Source organism: Schistocerca americana, chromosome 6, assembly GCF_021461395.2.
Source record: "Schistocerca americana isolate TAMUIC-IGC-003095 chromosome 6, iqSchAmer2.1, whole genome shotgun sequence".
Taxonomy (NCBI): Eukaryota; Metazoa; Arthropoda; class Insecta; order Orthoptera; family Acrididae; genus Schistocerca; species Schistocerca americana.
The window spans coordinates 544,378,341-544,400,371 of NC_060124.1; positions in this window are offsets into that span (position 1 = coordinate 544,378,341).

Sequence of the window (22,031 nt, forward strand, 5' to 3'; positions counted from 1 at the left end):
TAGATTCCAATACTTCACTTCAGGTTTACTGTATCCCTTGGACCTTCTTATTTACAATGAAACAGAGAGTTAGCATCCGAATTTAATACTAAGGGCACAATGCCGACTAAAGTACAGGAGGACATACACTCTAACTGTCTATGTTTTGAACCTTACCTGTGAGTCCAGTTTTAGATTCCGATGCTTCACTTCAGGTTTACTGTATGCCTTGGACCTTCTCATTGACGATGAGACACAGAAATTGCATCCGAATTTAATCTAAAAGGCACAATGCCGACTTATGTACAAGAGGAGAGACACTCTCACTTTCTGTGACTTGAACCTCTCCTGTGAGTCCAGTGTTAGATTCTGATGCTTCACTTTAGGTTTACTGTATACCTTGCACCTTCTCATTGACGATGAAACACAGAAATTGCATCGGAATTAAATTCAAAAGGCACAATGCCGACTTGAGTACAGGAGGACTGACACTCTAATTTTCTAATATTTCAACCTCTCCTGGGAGTCCAGTTTTTGATTCCGATGCTTCACTTCAGGTTTACCGTATACCTTGGACTTTCTTATTGACGATGAAACACAGAAATTGCATCCGAATTTAATACAAAAGGCACAATGCCGACTTAAGTACAAGAGGACTGACACTCTAACTTTCTACGATTTGAACCATTCTGTGAGTCTAGTTTTAGATTCCTATGCTTCACATCAGGTTTACTGTATACCTTGCACCCTCTTATTGACGATGAAACACAGAAATTGCATCCGAATTTAATACAAAAGGCACAATGGCGACTTAAGTAAAAGAGGACTGACACTCTCACTTTCTATGATTTAAACCTCTCCTGTGAGTCCAGTTTTAGATTCCGATGCTTCACTTCAGGTGTACAGTATCCCTTGGACCTACTTAGTGACGAAGAAAAACAGAAATTGCATCCGAATTTAATACAAATGGCACAATGCCGACTTAAGTACTAGAGGACTGACACTCTCACTTTCTTTGATTTGAACTTCTCCTGTGAGTCCAGTTTTAGATTTCGAAGATTCCCTTTAGGTTTACTGTATCCCTTGGACCTTCTTATTGACGATGAAACACAGACTTTGCATCCGAATTTATTACAAAAGGCACAATGCAGACTTAAGTACAAGAGGACTGACTCTCTAACTTTCTATGTTTTGAACATCTCCTGTGAGTCCAGTTTTAGATTCCGATGCTTCACTTCAGGTTTACTGTATCCCTTGGACCTTCTTATTTACGATTAAACACAGAGTTTGCATCCGAATATAATACAAAAGGCACAATGCCGACTTAAGTACAAGAGGACAGACACACTAACTGTCTATGTTTTGAACCTCTCCTGTGAGTCCATTTTTAGATTCCGATGCTTCACTTCAAGTTTACTGTATCCCTTGGACCTTCTTATTGACGATGAAACACAGAAATTGCATCCGAATTTAATACAAAAGGCACAATGCCGACTTAAGTAAAAGAGGAATGACACTTTCACTTTCTGTGATTTGAACCTCTCCTGCGAGTCCAGTTTTAGATTCCGATGCTTCACTTCAGGTTTACTGTATGCCTTGGACCTTCTCATTGACGATGAGACACAGAAATTGCATCCGAATTTAATACAATAGGCACAAAGCCGACTTAAGTAAAAGAGGACTGACACTCTAACTTTCTAAGATTTGAACCTCTCCTGTGAGTCCAGTTTTTGATTCCGATGCTTCACTTCAGGTTTACTGTATACCTTGGACTTTCTTATTGACGATGAAACACAGAAATTGCATCAGAATTTAATACAAAAGGCACAATGCCGCCTTGAGTACAAGAGGACTGACACTCTAACTTTTTATGATTTGAACCTCTCCTGTGAGTCCAGTGTTAGATTCCGATGCTTCACTTCAGGTTTACTGTATCCCTTGGACCTTCTTACTGACGATAAAGCACAGAATTTGCATCCGAATTTAATACAGAAGGCAGAATGCCGACTTAAGTACAAAAGGACTGACACTCTAACTTTCTATGATTTGAACCTTTCTGTGAGTCTAGTTTTAGATTCCTATGCTTCACTTCAGGTTTACTGTATACCTTGCACCCTCTTATTGACGATGAAACACAGAAATTGCATCCGAATTCAATACAAAAGGCACAATGGCGACTTAAGTAAATGAGGACTGACACTCTCACTTTCTATGATTTAAACCTCTCCTGTGAGTCCAGTTTTAGATTCCGATGCTTCTCTTCAGGTTTACTGTATCCCTTGGACCTTCTTAGTGACGTAGAAACACAGTAATTGCATCCGAATTCAATAGAAAAGGCACAATGCCGACTTAAGTACTAGAGGACTGACACTCTCACTTTCTATGATTTGAACTTCACCTGTGAGTCCAGTTTTAGATTTCGAAGATTCACTTCAGGTTTACTGTATCCCTTGGACCTTCTTATTGACGATGAAACACAGACTTTGCATCCGAATTTATTACAAAAGGCACAATGCAGACTTAAGTACAAGAGGACTGACTCCCTAACTTTCTATGTTTTGAACATCTCCTGTGAGTCCAGTTTTAGATTCCGATGCTTCCCTTCAGGTTTACTGTATCCCTTGGACCTTCTTATTTACGATGAAACACAGAGTTTGCATCCGAATTTAATACAAAAGGCACAATGCCAACTTAAGTACAAGCGGACAGACACTCTAACTGTCTATGTTTTGAACCTCTCCTGTGAGTCCAGTTTTAGATTCCGATGCTTCACTTTAAGTTTACTGTATCCCTTGGACCTTCTTATTTACGATGAAACACAGAGTTTTCATCCGAATATAATACAAAATACACAATGCCGACTTAAGTACAAGATAAATGACACTCTAACCTTCTACGTTTTGAAACTTTCCTGTGAGTCTAGTTTTAGATTCCTATGCTTCACTTCAGGTTTACTGTATACCTTGCACCTTCTTATTGACGATGAAACACAGAAATTGCATCCGAATTTAATACCAAAGGCACAATGCCGACTTAAGTAAAAGAGGACTGACACTCTCACTTTCTATGATTTAAACCTCTCCTGTGAGTCGAGTTTTAGATTCCGATGCTTCACTTCAGGTTTACAGTATCCCTTGGACCTACTTAGTGATGAAGAAACACAGAAATTGAATCCGAATTCAATACAAAAGGCACAATGCCGACTTAAGTACTAGAGGACTGACACTGTCACTTTCTATGATTTGAACTTCTCCTGTGAGTCCAGTTTTAGATTTCGAAGATTTACTTCAGGTTTACTGTATCCCTTGGACCTTCTTATTAACGATGAAATACAGAGTTTGCATCCGAATTTATTACAAAAGGCACAATGCCTACTTAAGTACAAGAGGACTGACTCTCTAACTTTCTATGTTTTGAACCTCTCCTGTGAGTCCAGTTTTAGATTCCGATACTTCACTTCAGGTTTACTGTATCCCTTGGACCTTCTTATTTACAATGAGACAGAGAGTAAGCATCCGAATTTAATACTAAGGGCACAATGCCGACTAAAGTACAAGACGACTGACACTCTAACTCTCTATGATTTGAAACTCTCCTGTGAGTGCAGTTTTAGGTTCCGACGCTTCACTTCAGGTTTACTGTATACCTTGCACCTTCTTATTGACGATGAAACACAGAAATTGCATCGGAATTAAATTCAAGATGCACAATGCCGACTTAAAAACAAGAGGACTGACACTCTAACTATCTATGATTTGAGCCTTCCCTGTGAGTCTTGTTTTAGATTCCGATGCTTCACTTCAGGTTTACTGAATCCCTTGGACCTTCTAATTGACGATGAAACACAGAAATTGCATCCGAATTTAATACAAAAGGTACAATGCCGACTGAAGTACAAGAGGACTGACACTGTAACTTTTTATGATTTGAACCTCTCCTGTGAGTCCAGTTTTTGATTCCGATGCTTCACTTCAGGTTTACTGTATACCTTGGACTTTCTTATTGACGATGAAACACAGAAATTGCATCCGAATTTAATACAAAAAGCACAATGGCGACTTAAGTAAAAGAGGACTGACACTCTCACTTTCTATGATTTAAACCTCTCCTGTGAGTCCAGTTTTAGATTCCGATGCTTCACTTCTGGTTTACTGTATCCCTTGGACCTTCTTAGTGACGTAGAAACACAGAAATTGCATCCGAATTCAATACAAAAGGCACAATGCCGACTTTAGTACTAGAGGACTGACACTCTCACTTTCTATGATTTTAACTTCTCCTGTGAGTCCAGTTTTAGATTACGAAGATTCACTTTAGGTTTACTGTATCCCTTGGACCTTCTTATTCACGATGAAACACCGACTTTGCATCCGAATTTATTACAAAAGGCACAATGCAGACTTAAGTACAAGAGGACTGACTCTCTAACTTTCTATGTTTTGAACATCTCCTGTGAGTCCAGTTTCAGATTCCGATGCTTCACTTCAGGTTTACTGTATCCCATGGACCTTCTCATTTACGATGAAACACAGAGTTTGCATCCGAATTTAATACAAAAAGCACAATGCCGACTTAAGTACAAGAGGACAGACACTCTAACTGTCGATGTTTTGAACCTCTCCTGTGAGTCCAGTTTTAGATTCCCATGCTTCACTTCAAGTTTACTGTATCCCTTGGACCTTCTTATTGACGATGAAACACAGAAATTGCATCCGAATTTAATACAAAAGGTACAATGCCGACTTAAGTAAAAGAGGACTGACACTCTCACTTTCTGTGATTTGAACCTCCCCTGTGAGTCCAGTTTTAGATTCCGTTGCTTCACTTCAGGTTTACTGTATGCCTTGGACCTTCTCATTGACGATGAGACACAGAAATGGCATCCGAATTTAATACAAAAGACACAATGCCGACTTAAGTAAAAGAGGACAGACACTCTAACTCTCTATGTTTTGAACCCCTCCTGTGAGTCCAGTTTTAGATTCCGATGCTTCACTTCAGGTTTACTGCATCCCTTGGACCTTCTCATTTCCGATGAAACACAGAGTTTTCATCCGAATATAATACAAAATACACAATGCCGACTTAAGTACAAGAGAAATGACACTCTAATTTTCTATGTTTTGAAACTTTCCTGTGAGTCTAGTTTTAGATTCCTAAGCTTCAATTCAGGTTTACTGTACGCCTTGCACCTTCTTATTGACGATGAAACACAGAAATTGCATCCGAATTTAATGCAAAAGGCACAATGCCGGCTTAAGTAAAAGCGGACTGACACTCTCACTTTCTATGATTTAAACCTCTCCTGTGAGTCCAGTTTTAGATTCCGATGCTTCACTTCAGGTGTACAGTATCCCTTGGACCTACTTAGTGATGAAGAAACACAGAAATTGCATCCGAATTTAATTCAAATGGCACAATGCCGACTTAAGTACTAGAGGACTGACACTCTCACTTTCTTTGATTTGAACTTCTCCTGTGAGTCCAGTTTTAGATTTCGAAGATTCCCTTTAGGTTTACTGTATCCCTTGGACCTTCTTACTGACGATGAAACACAGACTTTGCATCCGAATTTATTACAAAAGGCACAATGCAGACTTAAGTACAAGAGGACTGATTCTCTAACTTTCTATGTTTTGAACATCTCCTGTGAGTCCAGTTTTAGATTCCGATGCTTCACTTCAGGTTTACTGTATCCCTTGGACCTTCTTATTTACGATGAAACACAGAGTTTGCATCCGAATATAATACAAAAGGCACAATGCCGACTTAAGTAAAAGAGGACAGACACTTTCACTTTCTGTGATTTGAACCTCTCCTGCGAGTCCAGTTTTAGATTCCGATGCTTCACTTCAGGTTTACAGTATCCCTTGGACCTACTTAGTGAAGAAGAGACACAGAAATTGCATCCGAATTGAATACAAGAGGCACAATGCCGACTTAAGTACTAGAGGACTGACACTCTCACTTTCTATGATTTGAACTTCTCCTGTGAGTCCAGTTTTAGATTTCGAAGATTCACTTCAGGTTTACTGTATCCCTTGGACCTTCTTATTAACGATGAAATACAGAGTTTGCGTCCGAATATATTACAAAAGGCACAATGCCTACTTAAGTACAAGAGGACTGACTCTCTAACTTTCTATGTTTTGAACCTCTCCTGTGAGTCCAGTTTTAGATTCCAATACTTCACTTCAGGTTTACTGTATCCCTTGGACCTTCTTATTTACAATGAAACAGAGAGTTAGCATCCGAATTTAATACTAAGGGCACAATGCCGACTAAAGTACAGGAGGACATACACTCTAACTGTCTATGTTTTGAACCTTACCTGTGAGTCCAGTTTTGGATTCCGATGCTTCTCTTCAGGTTTACTGTATCCCTTGGACCTTGTTACTGACGATGAAACACAGAAATTGCATCCGAATTTATTACAAAAGGCACAATGCCGACTTAAGTAAAAGAGGACAGACACTATCACTTTCTGTGATTTGAACCACTCCTGTGAGTCCAGTTTTAGATTCCGATGCTTCACTTCAGGTTTACTGTATGCCTTGGACCTTCTCATTGACGATGAGACACAGAAATTGCATCCGAATTTAATCTAAATGGCACAATGCCGACTTATGTACAAGAGGAGAGACACTCTCACTTTCTGTGACTTGAACCTCTCCTGTGAGTCCAGTGTTAGATTCTGATGCTTCACTTTAGGTTTACTGTATACCTTGCACCTTCTCATTGACGATGAAACACAGAAATTGCATCGGAATTAAATTCAAAAGGCACAATGCCGACTTGAGTACAGGAGGACTGACACTCTAATTTTCTAATATTTCAACCTCTCCTGGGAGTCCAGTTTTTGATTCCGATGCTTCACTTCAGGTTTACCGTATACCTTGGACTTTCTTATTGACGATGAAACACAGAAATTGCATCCGAATTTAATACAAAAGGCACAATGCCGACTTAAGTACAAGAGGACTGACACTCTAACTTTCTACGATTTGAACCTTTCTGTGAGTCTAGTTTTAGATTCCTATGCTTCACATCAGGTTTACTGTATACCTTGCACCCTCTTATTGACGATGAAACACAGAAATTGCATCCGAATTTAATACAAAAGGCACAATGGCGACTTAAGTAAAAGAGGACTGACACTCTCACTTTCTATGATTTAAACCTCTCCTGTGAGTCCAGTTTTAGATTCCGATGCTTCACTTCAGGTTTACTGTATCCCTTGGACCTTCTTAGTGACGTAGAAACACAGTAATTGCATCCGAATTCAATACAAAAGGCACAATGCCGACCTAAGTACTAGAGGACTGACACTCTCACTTTCTATGATTTGAACTTCACCTGCGAGTCCAGTTTTAGATTTCGAAGATTCACTTTAGGTTTACTGTATCCCTTGGACCTTCTTACTGACGATGAAACACAGACTTTGCATCCGAATTTATTACAAAAGGCACAATGCAGACTTAAGTACAAGAGGACTGACTCCCCAACTTTCTATGTTTTGATCATCTCCTGTGAGTCCAGTTTTAGATTCCGATGCTTCACTTCAGGTTTACTGTATCCCTTGGACCTTCTTATTTACGATGAAATACAGAGTTCGCGTCCGAATTTGTTACAAAAGGCACAATGCCTACTTAAGTACAAAAGGACTGACTCTCTAACTTTCTATGTTTTGAACCTCTCCTGTGAGTCCAGTTTTAGATTCCGATACTTCACTTCAGGTTTACTGTATCCTTTGGCCGTTCTTATTTACAATGAAACAGAGAGTTAGCATCCGAATTTAATACTAAGGGCACAATGCCGCCTAAAGTACAAGAGGACTGACACTCTAACTCTCTATGATTTGAAACTCTCCTGTGAGTGCAGTTTTAGGTTCCGATGCTTCACTGCAGGTTTACTGTATACCTTGCACCTTCTTATTGACGATGAAACACAGAAATTGCATCGGAATTAAATTCAAAATGCACAATGCCGACTTAAAAACAAGAGGACTGACACTCTAACTATCTATGATTTGAACCTTCCCTGTGAGTATAGTTTTAGATTCCGATGCTTCACTTCAGGTTTACTGAATGCCTTCGACCTTCTAATTGACGATGAAACACAGAAATTGAATCCGAATTTTATACAAAAGGTACAATGCCGACTTAAGTACAAGAGGACTGACACCTTAACTTTCTAAGATTTGAACCTCTCGTGTGAGTCCAGTTTTTGATTCCGATGCTTCACTTCAGGTTTACTGTATACCTTGGACTTTCTTATTGACGATGAAACACAGAAATTGCATCAGAATTTAATACAAAAGGCACAATGCCGCCTTAAGTACAAGAGGACTGATACTCTAACTTTTTTATGATTTGAAACTCTCCTGTGAGTCCAGTGTTAGATTCCGATGCTTCACTTCAGGTTTACTGTATCCCTTGGACCTTCTTATTGACGATAAATCACAGAATTTTTATCCGAATTTAATACAGAAGGCACAATGCCGACTTAAGTACAAAAGGACTGAAACTCTAACTTTCTATGATTTGAACCTTACTGTGAGTCTAGTTTTAGATTCCTATGCTTTACTTCAGGTTTACTGTATACCTTGCACCCTCTTATTGACGATGAAACACAGAAATTGCATCCGAATTTAATACAAAAGGCACAATGGCGACTTATGTAAAAGAGGACTGACACTCTCACTTTCTATGATTTAAAACTCTCCTGTGAGTCCAGTTTTAGATTCCGATGTTTCACTTCTGATTTACTGTATCCCTTGGACCTTCTTAGTGACGTAGAAACACAGATATTGCATCCGAATTCAATACAAAAGGCACAATGCCGACTTAAGTACTAGAGGACTGACACTGTCACTTTCTATGATTTGAACTTCTCCTGTGAGTCCAGTTTTAGATTTCGAAGATTCACTTCAGGTTTACTGTATCCCTTGGACCTTCTTATTCACGATGAAACACATACTTTGCATCCGAATTTATTACAAAAGGCACAATGCAGACTTAAGTACAAGAGGACTGACTCTCTAACTTTCTATGTTTTGAACATCTCCTGTGAGTCCAGTTTTAGATTCCGATGCTACACTTCAGGTTTACTGTATCCCTTGGACCTTCTCATTTACGATGAAACACAGAGTTTTCATCCGAATATAATACAAAATACACAATGCCGACTTAAGTACAAGAGAAATGACACTCTAACTTTCTATGTTTTGAAACTTTCCTGTGAGTCTAGTTTTAGATTCCTATGCTTCACTTCAGGTTTACTGTATACTTTGCACCTTCTTATTGACGATGAAACACAGAAATTGCATCCGAATTTAATACAAAAGGCACAATGCCGACTTAAGTACAAGAGGACAGAAACTCTAACTCTCTATGGTTTGAACCTCTCCTGTGAGTCCAGTTTTAGATTCCGATGCTTCACGTTAGGTTTACTGTATACCTTGCACCTTCTTATTGACGATGAAACACAGAAATTGCTTCGGAATTAAATTCAAAAGGCACAATGCCGACTAAAATACAAGAGGTCTGACACTCTAACTTTCTAAGATTTGAACCTCTCCTGTGAGTCCAGTTTTTCATTCCGATGCTTCACTTCAGGTTTACAGTATCCCTAGGACCTACTTAGTGACGAAGAAACACAGAAATTGCATCCGAATTCAATACAAAAGGCACAATGCCGACTTAAGTACTAGAGGACTGACACTGTCACTTTCTATGATTTGAACTTCTCCTGTGAGTCCAGTTTTAGATTTCGAAGATTCACTTCAGGTTTACTGTATCCCTTGGACCATCTTATTAACGATGAATTACAGAGTTTGCGTCCGAATTTATTACAAAAGGCACAATGCCTACTTAAGTACAAGAGGACTGACTCTCTAACTTTCTATGTTTTGAACCTCTCCTGTGAGTCCAGTTTTAGATTCCGATACTTCACTTCAGGTTTACTGTATCCTTTGGACCTTCTTATTTACAATGAAACAGAGAGTTAGCATCCGAATTTAATACTAAGGGCACAATGCCGACTAAAGTACAAGAGGACTGACACTCTAACTCTCTATGATTTGAAACTCTCCTGTGAGTGCAGTTTTAGGTTCCGATGCTTCACTTCAGGTTTACTGTATACCTTGCACATTCTTATTGACGATGAAACACAGAAATTGCATCGAAATTAAATTCAAAATGCACAATGCCGACTTAAAAACAAGAGGACTGACACTCTAACTATCTATGATTTGAACCTTCCCTGTGAGTCTAGTTTTAGATTCCGATGCTTCACTTCAGGTTTACTGAATCCCTTGGACCTTCTAATTGACGATGAAACACAGAAATTGCATCCGAATTTAATACAAAAGGTACAATGCCGACTTAAGTACAAGAGGACTGACACTGTAACTTTCTATGATTTGAACCTCTCCTGTGAGTCCAGTTTTAGATTCCGATGCTTCACTTCAGGTTTACTATATCCCTTGGACCTTCTTATTGACGATGAAACACAGAGTTTGCATCCGAATTTAATTCAAAAGGCACAATGCCGACTTAAGTACAAGAGGACAGAAACTCTAACTGTCTATGCTTTGAACCTCTCCTGTGAGTCCAGTTTTAGATTCCGATGCTTCACGTTAAGTTTATTGTATACCTTGCACCTTCTTATTGACGATGAAACACAGAAATTGCTTCGGAATTAAATTCAAAAGGCACAATGCCGACTTAAGAACAAGAGGACTGACACTCTAACTTTCTAAGATTTGAACCTCTCCTGTGAGTCCAGTTTTTGATTCCGATGCTTCACTTCAGGTTTACTGTATACCTTGGACTTTCTTATTGACGATGAAACACAGAAATTGCATCAGAATTTAATACAAAAGGCACAATGCCGCCTTAAGTACAAGAGCACTGACTCTCTAACTTTCTGTGTTTTGAACATCTCCTGTGAGTCCAGTTTTAGATTCCGATGCTTCACTTCAGATTTATTGTATCCCTTGGACCTTCTCATTTACGATGAAACACAGAGTTTTCATCCGAATATAATACAAAATACACAATGCCGACTTAAGTACAAGAGAAATGACACTCTAACTTTCTATGCTTTGAAACTTTCCTGTGAGTCTAGTTTTAGATTCCTATGCTTCACTTCAGGTTTACTGTATACTTTGCACCTTCTTATTGACGATGAAACACAGAAATTGCATCCGAATTTAATACAAAAGGCACAATGCCGATTTAAGTAAAAGCGGACTGACACTCTCACTTTCTATGATTTAAACCTCTCCTGTGAGTCCAGTTTTAGATTCCGATGCTTCACTTCCGGTTTACTGTATCCCTTGGACCTTCTTATTTACGATGACACACAAAAATAGCATCCGAATTTAGTACAATAGGCACGATGCCGACTTAAGGAAAAGAGGACTGACACTCTCTCTTTCTATGATTTGAACCTCTCCTGTGAGTCCACTTTCAGGTTCCGATGCTTTATTTCAACTTTACTGTATACCTTGCACCTTCTTATTGACGATGAAACATAGAAATTGCATCGGAATTAAATTCAAAAGGCACAATGCCGACTTAAGTACAAGAGGACTGACACTCTAACTCTCTATGATTTGTAACTCTCCTGTGAGTGCAGTTTTAGGTTCCGATGCTTAACTTCAGGTTTACTGTATACTTTGCACCTTCTTATTGACGATGAAACACAGAAATTGCATCCGAATTTAATACAAAAGGCACAATGCCGACTTAAGTACAAGAGGTCTGGCACTCTAACTTTCTAAGATTTGAACCTCTCCCGTGAGTCCAGTTTTTGATTCCGATGATTCACTTCTGGTTTACAGTATCCCTTGGACCTACTTAGTGACGAAGAAACACAGAAATTGCATCCGAATTCAATACAAAAGGCACAATGCCGACTTAAGTACTAGAGGACTGACACTGTCACTTTCTATGATTTGAACTTCTCCTGTGAGTCCAGTTTTAGATTTCGAAGATTCACTTCAGGTTTACTGTATACCTTGGACCTTCTTATTAACGATGAAATACAGAGTTTGCGTCCGAATTTATTACAAAAGGCACAATGCCTACTTAAGTACAAGAGGACTGACTCTCTAACTTTCTATGTTTTGAACCTCTCCTGTGAGTCCAGTTTTAGATTCCGATGCTTCACGTTAGGTTTATTGTATACCTTGCACCCTCTTATTGACGATGAAACACAGATATTGCATCCGAATTTAATACAGAAGGCACAATGCCGACTTAAGTACAAGAGGACAGAAACTCTAACTGTCTATGTTTTGAACCTCTCCTGTGAGTCCAGTTTTAGATTCCGATGCTTCACGTTAGGTTTATTGTATACCTTGCACCCTCTTATTGACGATGAAACACAGATATTGCATCCGAATTTAATACAGAAGGCACAATGCCGACTTAAGTACAAAAGGACTGACACTCTAACTTTCTATGATTTGAACCTTACTGTGAGTCTAGTTTTAGATTCCTATGCTTCACTTCAGGTTTACTGTATACCTTGCACCCTCTTATTGACGATGAAACACAGAAATTGCATCCGAATTTAATACAAAAGGCACAATGGCGACTTATGTAAAAGAGGACTGACACTCTCACTTTCTATGATTTAAACCTCTCCTGTGAGTCCAGTTTTAGATTCCGATGCTTCACTTCTGATTTACTGTATCCCTTGGACCTTCTTAGTGACGTAGAAACACAGAAATTGCATCCGAATTCAATACAAAAGGCACAATGCCGACTTAAGTACTAGAGGACTGACACTCTCACTTTCTATGATTAGAACTTCTCCTGTGAGTCCAGTTTTAGATTTCGAAGATTCACTTTAGGTTTACTGTATCCCTTGGACCTTCTTATTCACGATGAAACACAGACTTTGCATCCGAATTTAGTACAAAAGCCACAATGCAGACTTAAGTACAAGAGGACTGACTCTCTAACTTTCTATGCTTTGAACATCTCCTGTGAGTCCAGTTTTAGATTCCGATGCTTCACTTCAGGTTTACTGTATCCCTTGGACCTTCTTATTTACGATGAAACACAGAGTTTGCATCCGAATTTAATACAAAAGGCACAATGCCGACTTAAGTACAAGAGGACAAAAAACTCCAACTGTCTATGTTTTGAACCTCTCCTGTGAGTCCAGTTTTTGATTCCGATGCTTCACTTCAAGTTTACTGTATCCCTTGGACCTTCTTATTGACGATGAAACACAGAAATTGCACCCGAATTTAATACAAAAGGTACACTGCCGACTTAAGTAAAAGAGAACTGACACTCTCACTTTCTGTGATTTGAACCTCTCCTGTGAGTCCAGTTTTAGATTCCGATGCCTCACTTCAGGTTTACTGTATGCCTTGGACCTTCTCATTGACGATGAGACACAGAAATTGCATCCGAATTTAATACAAAAGGCACAATGCCGACTTAAGTAAAAGAGGACAGACACTCTAACTCTCTATGTTTTGAACCCCTCCAGTGAGTCCAGTTTTAGATTCCGATGATTCACTTCAGGTTTACTGTATCCCTTGGACCTTCTCATTTACGATGAAACACAAAAATAGCATCCGAATTTAGTACAATAGGCACGATGCCGACTTAAGGAAAAGAGGACTGACACTCTCGCTTTCTATAATTTGAACCTCTCCTGTGAGTCCACTTGCAGATTCCGATGCTTTATTTCAGTTTTACTGTATACCTTGCACCTTCTTATTGACGATGAAACATAGAAATTGCAACGGAATTAAATTCAAAAGGCACAATGCCGACTTAAGTACAAGAGGACTGACACTCTAACTTTCTATGATTTGAACCTTTCTGTGAGTCTAGTTTTAGATTCCCATGCTTCACTTCAGGTTTACTGTATACCTTGCACCCTCTTATTGACGATGAAACACAGAAATTGCATCCGAATTTAATACAAAAGGCACAATGGCGACTTAAGTAAAAGAGGACTGACACTCTCACTTTCTATGATTTAAAACTCTCCTGTGAGTCCAGTTTTAGATTCCGATGCTTCACTTCAGGTTTACTGTATCCCTTGGACCTTCTTAGTGATGTAGAAACACAGTAATTGCATCCGAATTCAATACAAAAGGCACAATGCCGACTTAAGTACTAGAGGACTGACACTCTCACTTTCTATGATTTGAACTTCACCTGTGAGTCCAGTTTTAGATTTCGAAGATTCACTTCAGGTTTACTGTATCCCTTGGACCTTCTTATTGACGATGAGACACAGACTTTGCATCCGAATTTATTACAAAAGGCACAATGCCGACTTAAGTACAAGAGGACTGACTCCCTAACTTTCTATGTTTTGAACATCTCCTGTGAGTCCAGTTTTAGATTCTGATGCTTCACTTCAGGTTTACTGTATCCCTTGGACCTTCTTATTTACGATGAAACACAGAGTTTGCATCCGAATTTAATACAAAAGGCCCAATGCCGACTTAAGTACAAGAGGACAGACACTCTAACTGTCTGTGTTTTGAACCTCTCCTGTGAGTCCAGTTTTAGATTCCGATGCTTCACTTCAAGTTTACTGTATCCCTTGGACCTTCTTATTTACGATGAAACACAGAGTTTTCATCCGAATATAATACAAAATACACAATGCCGACTTAAGTACAAGAGAAATGACACTCTAACTTTCTATGTTTTGAAACTTTCCTGTGAGTCTAGTTTTAGATTCCTATGCTTCACTTCAGGTTTACTGTATACCTTGCACCTTCTTATTGACGATGAAACACAGAAATTGCATCAGAATTTAATACAAAAGGCACAATGCCGACTTAAGTAAAAGAGGACTGACACTCACACTTTCTATGATTTAAACCTCTCCTGTGAGTCCAGTTTTAGATTTCGAAGATTCACTTTAGGTTTACTGTATCCCTTGGACCTTCTTATTGACGATGAAACTCAGAAATTGCTTCCGAATTTAATACAAAAGGTACAATGCCGACTTAAGTACAAGAGGACTGACACTGTAACTTCCTATGATTTGAACCTCTCCTGTGAGTCCAGTTTTAGATTCCGATGCTTCACTTCAGGTTTACTATATCCCTTGGACCTTCTTATTTACGATGAAACACAGAGTTTGCATCCGAATTTAATTCAAAAGGCACAATGCCGACTTAAGTACAAGAGGACAGAAACTCTAACTGTCTATGTTTTGAACCTCTCCTGTGAGTCCAGTTTTAGATTCCTATGCTTCACTTTAGGTTTACTGTATCCCTTGGACCTTCTTATTTACGATGAAACACAAAAATAGCATCCGAATGTAGTACAATAGGCACGATGCCGACTTAAGGAAAAGAGGACTGACACTCTCGCTTTCTATAATTTGAACCTCTCCTGTGAGTCCACTTTCAGATTCCGATGCTTTATTTCAGTTTTACTGTATACCTTGCACCTTCTTATTGACGATGAAACATAGAAATTGCATCGGAATTAAATTCAAAAGGCACAATGCCGACTTAAGTACAAGAGGACTGACACTCTAACTCTCTTTGATTTGAAACTCTCCTGTGAGTGCAGTTTTAGGTTCCGATGCTTCACTTCAGGTTTACTGTATACCTTGCACCTTCTTATTGACGATGAAACACAGAAATTGCATCGGAATTACATTCAAAATGCACAATGCCGACTTAAAAACAAGAGGACTGACACTCTAACTATCTATGATTTGAACCTCCCCTGTCAGTCTAGTTTTAGATTTCGATTCTCCACTTCAGGTTTACTGAATCCCTTGGACCTTCTAATTGACGATGAAACACAGAAATTGCTTCCGAATTTAATACAAAAGGTACAATGCCGACTTAAGAACAAGAGGACTGACACTGTAACTTTCTATGATTTGAACCTCTCCTGTGAGTCCAGTTTTAGTTTCCGATGCTTCACTTCAGGTTTACTATATCCCTTGGACCTTCTTATTTACGATGAAACACAGAGTTTGCATCCGAATTTAATTCAAAAGGCACAATGCGGACTTAAGTACAAGAGGACAGAAACTCTAACTGTCTATGATTTGAACCTCTCCTGTGATTCCAGTTTTAGATTCCGATGCTTCACGTTAGGTTTACTGTATACCTTGCACCTTCTTATTGACGATGAAACACAGAAATTGCTTCGGAATTAAATTCAAAAGGCACAATGCCGACTTAAGTACAAGAGGTCTGACACTCTAACTTTCTAACATTTGAACCTCTCCTGTGAGTCCAGTTTTTGATTCCGATGCTTCACTTCAGGTTTACTGTATACCTTGGACTTTCTTATTGACGATGAAACACAGAAATTGCATCAGAATTAAATACAAAAGGCACAATGCTGCCTTAAGTACAAGAGGACTGAGACTCTAACTTTTTATTAATTGAACCTCTCCTGTGAGTCCAGTGTTAGATTCCGATGCTTCACTTCAGGTGTACTGTATCCCTTGGACCTTCTTATTGACGATAAAACACAGAATTTGCATCCGAATTTAATACAGAAGGCACAATGCCGACTTAAGTACAAAAGGACTGACACTCTAACTTTCTATGATTTGAACCTTTCTGTGAGTCTAGTTTTAGATTCCCATGCTTCACTTCAGGTTTACTGTATACCTTGCACCCTCTTATTGACGATGAAACACAGAAATTGCATCCGAATTTAATACAAAAGGCACAATGGCGACTTAAGTAAAAGAGGACTGACACTCTCACTTTCTATGATTTAAAACTCTCCTGTGAGTCCAGTTTTAGATTCCGATGCTTCACTTCAGGTTTACTGTATCCCTTGGACCTTCTTAGTGATGTAGAAACACAGTAATTGCATCCGAATTCAATACAAAAGGCACAATGCCGACTTAAGTACTAGAGGACTGACACTCTCACTTTCTATGATTTGAACTTCACCTGTGAGTCCAGTTTTAGATTTCGAAGATTCACTTCAGGTTTACTGTATCCCTTGGACCTTCTTATTGACGATGAGACACAGTCTTTGCATCCGAATTTATTACAAAAGGCACAATGCCGACTTAAGTACAAGAGGACTGACTCCCTAACTTTCTATGTTTTGAACATCTCCTGTGAGTCCAGTTTTAGATTCTGATGCTTCACTTCAGGTTTACTGTATCCCTTGGACCTTCTTATTTACGATGAAACACAGAGTTTGCATCCGAATTTAATACAAAAGGCCCAATGCCGACTTAAGTACAAGAGGACAGACACTCTAACTGTCTGTGTTTTGAACCTCTCCTGTGAGTCCAGTTTTAGATTCCGATGCTTCACTTCAAGTTTACTGTATCCCTTGGACCTTCTTATTTACGATGAAACACAGAGTTTTCATCCGAATATAATACAAAATACACAATGCCGACTTAAGTACAAGAGAAATGACACTCTAACTTTCTATGTTTTGAAACTTTCCTGTGAGTCTAGTTTTAGATTCCTATGCTTCACTTCAGGTTTACTGTATACCTTGCACCTTCTTATTGACGATGAAACACAGAAATTGCATCAGAATTTAATACAAAAGGCACAATGCCGACTTAAGTAAAAGAGGACTGACACTCTCACTTTCTATGATTTAAACCTCTCCTGTGAGTCCAGTTTTAGATTTCGAAGGTTCACTTTAGGTTTACTGTATCCCTTGGACCTTCTTATTGACGATGAAACACAGAAATTGCTTCCGAATTTAATACAAAAGGTACAATGCCGACTTAAGTACAAGAGGACTGACACTGTAACTTCCTATGATTTGAACCTCTCCTGTGAGTCCAGTTTTAGATTCCGATGCTTCACTTCAGGTTTACTATATACCTTGGAGCTTCTTATTTACGATGAAACACAGAGTTTGCATCCGAATTTAATTCAAAAGGCACAATGCCGACTTAAGTACAAGAGGACAGAAACTCTAACTGTCTATGTTTTGAACCTCTCCTGTGAGTCCAGTTTTAGATTCCGATGCTTCACGTTAGGTTTACTGTATACCTTGCACCTTCTTATTGACGATGAAACACAGAAATTGCTTCGGAATTAAATTCAAAAGGCACAATGCCGACTTAAGTACAAGAGGTCTGACACTCTAACTTTCTAAGATTTGAACCTCTCCTGTGAGTCCAGTTTTTGATTCCGATGCTTCACTTCAGGTTTACTGTATACCTTGGACTTTCTTATTGACGATGAAACACAGAAATTGCATCAGAATTGAATACAAAAGGCACAATGCCGCCTTAAGTACAAGAGGACTGAGACTCTAACTTTTTATGATTTGAACCTCTCCTGTGAGTCCAGTGTTAGATTCCGATGCTTCACTTCAGGTTTACTGTATCCCTTGGACCTTCTTATTGACGATAAAACACAGAATTTGCATCCGAATTTAATACAGAAGGCACAATGCCGACTTAAGTACAAAAGGACTGACACTGTAACTTTCTATGATTTGAACCTCTCCTGTGAGTCCGGTTTTAGATTCCGATGCTTCACTTCAGGTTTACTATATCCCTTGGACCTTCTTATTTACGATGAAACACAGAGTTTGCATCCGAATTTAATTCAAAAGGCACAATGCCGACTTAATTACAAGAGGACAGAAACTCTAACTGTCTATGTTTTGAATCTCTCCTGTGAGTCCAGTTTTAGATTCCGATGCTTCACGTTAGGTTTACTGTATACCTTGCACCTTCTTATTGACGATGAAAAACAGAAATTGCTTCGGAATGAAATTCAAAAGGCACAATGCCGACTTAAGTACAAGAGGTCTGACACTCTAACTTTCTAAGATTTGAACATCTCCTGTGAGTCCAGTTTTTGATTCCGATGCTTCACTTCAGGTTTACTGTATCCCTTGGACCTTCTTATTGCCGATAAAACACAGAATTTGCATCCGAATTTAATACAGAAGGCACAATGCCGACTTAAGTACAAAAGGACTGACACTCTAACTTTCTATGATTTGAACGTTTCTGTGAGTCTAGTTTTAGATTCCTATGCTTCACTTCAGGTTTACTGTATACCTTGCACCCTCTTATTGACGATGAAACACAGAAATTGCATCCGAATTTAATACAAAAGGCACAATGGCGACTTAAGTAAAAGAGGACTGACACTCTCACTTTCTATGATTTAAAACTCTCCTGTGAGTCCAGTTTTAGATTCCGATGCTTCACTTCAGGTTTACTGTATCCCTTGGACCTTCTTAGTGACGTAGAAACACAGTAATTGCATCCGATTTCAATACAAAAGGCACAATGCCGACTTAAGTACTAGAGGACTGACACTCTCACTTTCTATGATTTGAACTTCACCTGTGAGTCCAGTTTTAGATTTCGAAGATTCACTTTAGGTTTACTGTATCCCTTGGACCTTCTTATTGACGATGAAACACAGACTTTGCATCCGAATTTATTACAAAAGGCACAATGCAGACTTAAGTACAAGAGGACTGACTCCCTAACTTTCTATGTTTTGAACATCTCCTGTGAGTCCAGTTTCAGATTCCGATGCTTCACTTCAGGTTTACTGTATCCCTTGGACCTTCTTATTTACGATGAAACACAGAGTTTGCATCCGAATTTAATACAAAAGGCACAATGCCGACTTAAGTACAAGTGGACAGACACTCTAACTGTCTATGTTTTGAACCTCTCCTGTGAGTCCAGTTTAAGATTCCGATGCTTCACTTCAAGTTTACTGTATCCCTTGGACATTCTTATTTATGATGAAACACAGAGTTTTCATCCGAATATAATACAAAATACACAATGCCGACTTAAGTACAAGAGAAATGACACTCTAACTTTCTATGTTTTGAAACTTTCCTGTGAGTCTAGTTTTAGATTCCTATGCTTCACTTCAGGTTTACTGTATACCTTGCACCTTCTTATTGACGATGAAACACAGAAATTGCATCCGAATTTAATACAAAAGGCACAATGCCGACTTAAGTAAAAGAGGACTGACACTCTCACTTTCTATGATTTAAACCTCTCCTGTGAGTCCAGTTTTAGATTCCGATGCTTCACTTCAGGTTTACAGTATCCCTTGGACCTACTTAGTGACGAAGAAACACAGAAATTGAATCCGAATTCAATACAAAAGGCACAATGCCGACTTAAGTACTAGAGGACTGACACTGTCACTTTCTATGATTTGAACTTCTCCTTTGAGTCCAGTTTTAGATTTCGAAGATTCACTTCAGGTTTACTGTATCCCTTGGACCTTCTTATTAACGATGAAATAGAGAGTTTGCGTCCGAATTTATTACAAAAGGCACAATGCCTACTTAAGTACAAGAGGACTGACTCTCTAACTTTCTATGTTTTGAACCTCTCCTGTGAGTCCAGTTTTAGATTCCGATACTTCACTTCAGGTTTACTGTATCCCTTGGACCTTCTTAATTTCAATGAAACAGAGAGTTAGCATCCGAATTTAATACTAAGGGCACAATGCCGACTAAAGTACAAGAGGACTGACACTCTAACTCTCTATGATTTGAAACTCTCCTGTGAGTGCAGTTTTAGGTTCCGATGCTTCACTTCAGGTTTACTGTATATCTTGCACCTTCTTATTGACGATGAAACACAGAAATTGCATCGGAATTAAATTCAAAATGCACAATGCCGACTTAAAAACAAGAGGAGTGACACTCTAACTATCTATGATTTGAACCTTCCCTGTGAGTCTAGTTTTAGATTCCGATGCTTCACTTCATGTTTACTGAATCCCTTGGACCTTCTAATTGACGATGAAACACAGAAATTGCATACGAATTTAATACAAAATTTACAATGCCGACTGAAGTACAAGAGGACTGACACTGTAACTTTCTATGATTTGAACCTCTCCTGTGAGTCCAGTTTTACATTCCGATGCTTCACTTCAGGTTTACTATATCCCTCGGACCTTCTTATTTACGATGAAACACAGAGTTTGCATCCGAATTTAATTCAAAAGGCACAATGCCGACTTAAGTACAAGAGGACAGAAACTCCAACTGTCTATGATTTGAACCTCTCCTGCGAGTCCAGTTTTAGATTCCGATGCTTCACGTTAGGTTTACTGTATACCCTGCACCTTCTTATTGACGATGAAACACGGAAATTGCTTCGGAATTAAATTCAAAAGGCACAATGCCGACTTAAGTACAGGAGGACTGACACTCTAACTTTCTAAGATTTGAACCTCTCCTGTGAGTCCAGTTTTTGATTCCGATGCTTCACTTCAGGTTTACTGTATACCTTGGACTTTCTTATTGACGATGAAACACAGAAATTGCATCAGAATTTAATACAAAAGGCACAATGCCGCCTTAAGTACAAGAGGACTGACACTCTAACTTTCTATGTTTTGAACATCTCCTGTGAGTCCAGTTTTAGATTCTGATGCTTCACTTCAGGTTTACTGTATCCCTTGGACCTTCTCATTTACGATGAAACACAGAGTTTGCATCCGAATTTAATACAAAAGGCACAATGCCGACTTAAGTACAAGAGGACAGACACTCTAACTGTCGATGTTTTGAACCTCTCCTGTGAGTCCAGTTTTAGATTCCGATGCTTCACTTCAAGTTTACTGTATCCCTTGGACCTTCTTATTGACGATGAAACACAGAAATTGCATCCGAATTTAATACAAAAGGTACAATGCCGACTTAAGTAAAAGAGGACTGACACTCTCAGTTTCTGTGATTTGAACCTCTCCTGTGAGTCCAGTTTTAGATTCCGATGCTTCACTTCAGGTTTACTGTATGCCTTGGACCTTCTCATTGACGATGAGACACAAAAATTGCATCCGAATTTAATACAAAAGGCACAATGCCGACTTAAGTAAAAGAGGACAGACACTCTAACTCTCTATGTTTTGAACCCCTCCTGTGAGTCCAGTTTTAGATTCCGATGCTTCACTTCAGGTTTACTGTATCCCTTGGACCTTCTTATTTACGATGAAACACAGAGTTTGCATCCGAATTTAATACAAAAGGCACAATGCCGACTTAAGTACAAGAGGACAGACACACTAACTGTCTATGTTTTGA